This window comes from Priapulus caudatus, unplaced genomic scaffold (genome assembly GCF_000485595.1).
Source record: "Priapulus caudatus unplaced genomic scaffold, Priapulus_caudatus-5.0.1 Scaffold210, whole genome shotgun sequence".
NCBI lineage: Eukaryota > Metazoa > Priapulida > Priapulimorpha > Priapulimorphida > Priapulidae > Priapulus > Priapulus caudatus.
In genome coordinates this window covers 395,728-397,092 of record NW_014577271.1, presented here as the reverse complement: position 1 = coordinate 397,092, position 1,365 = coordinate 395,728, and positions in this window count along the sequence as shown.

Sequence of the window (1,365 nt, the reverse complement as noted above, 5' to 3'; positions counted from 1 at the left end):
CTCTTATCTGCTTCTGAACCCCTGCCATCATCTTCAGTTTCATAGGTTGGATCATGGTCAGTATCATCCAAGTTGCCGGAAAAAAAATGAAACAAATCGAGGTTGGCATTTAATTTTTCAGTACAATAGTGGTCTACGTGCAAATAACCTCCAAATCGAACAATTTTACAATAAAATAATCAACGATATTCAATTAAATGCTAGCATGAAGATGCAGTGGTGCCCTATCTAAAGTAATACTTACTGTCTGACTCCTCGATCAGTCTTTGAACTTTACTTTCAGGGATTTTCTTGCGGGAAATAGTGTGAGGTTTCATGGGCGCCGCCATATTGGATTCTGGACTTGGCCCACTCTTGCACTAGGAAACCAAGCTGAATACTAAGTGCAGTACTACACTGCCCCCTATATGTCGAAATTAAAAATTTAGCTTGATTTACACCACTATTGCTCTGAAAGATATCACTTTACTCTATTCATTTCTCCAACTCAAAATGACAAAAAAATGCACCTAGACCGTTATTGCACTAAGATACATACATACATACATATATATACTAGCAGAACACCCTGCGTTGCTCGGGAAATGAAGCGCTCAGTTGGTGACCACTTGGTTGAAAGAAAAATACCCAAAAAATATCACCAAGCATTATAGTATTATTATTGTAGTATGTTTTCATTGGCCCAAACACTGATCTGTCTAGCGGTTGAGTTTTCTGGCTTGTTTGCGGTGGAAGCGTAACAATATGTACCCCCATGATCCCTTGCATACTGCAATACATCCAGTGAGAGGTGAATATCATGATTGTCCATTGTCAAAACTATTGGATTGTCTACAGAAGCATCCGTATTTTTCACCACGTGCTGCATTACTTTCAGGATGTTCTCGCTCGTCATCCCCCCAGATTTCTGTACTAACCCAAGAGATCCTTCTGGTGCACCATGTAGCATAACCTCCTTGAAATTTACTCGGGGAAGTATGAACACAGGTGGCAATGCTGAGCCCGATGCCGACACACAGATGCAGGCTGTCACAAGTTTACCTCTCTCTCTCGATGTGATCTGTCTAAGGCAACCTTTTTTTGTTTTGTTGGTTTACAGAATTTTTGTTGTTGTTGTTGACTCGGTAGGGTAATAGACCGAGAGTCCAGGGGGGTCAGCCTAGCTGGAAAGGAAACCAATTTTCATGCATATAACAATGATTCGTGTACATACCCATGTAAGAAAATGTAAGTCTGGCGGGCAGCCGCTGGTGGGTGTGGTCAGTGGGGTCATTTGAAAGGCACCCCAAAATTTAGCTAGATTAGCTGGAAAGGAAACCCCATAAAACATATTGGAAAATGTTCGGCATGGTCCCAGGTATCAGG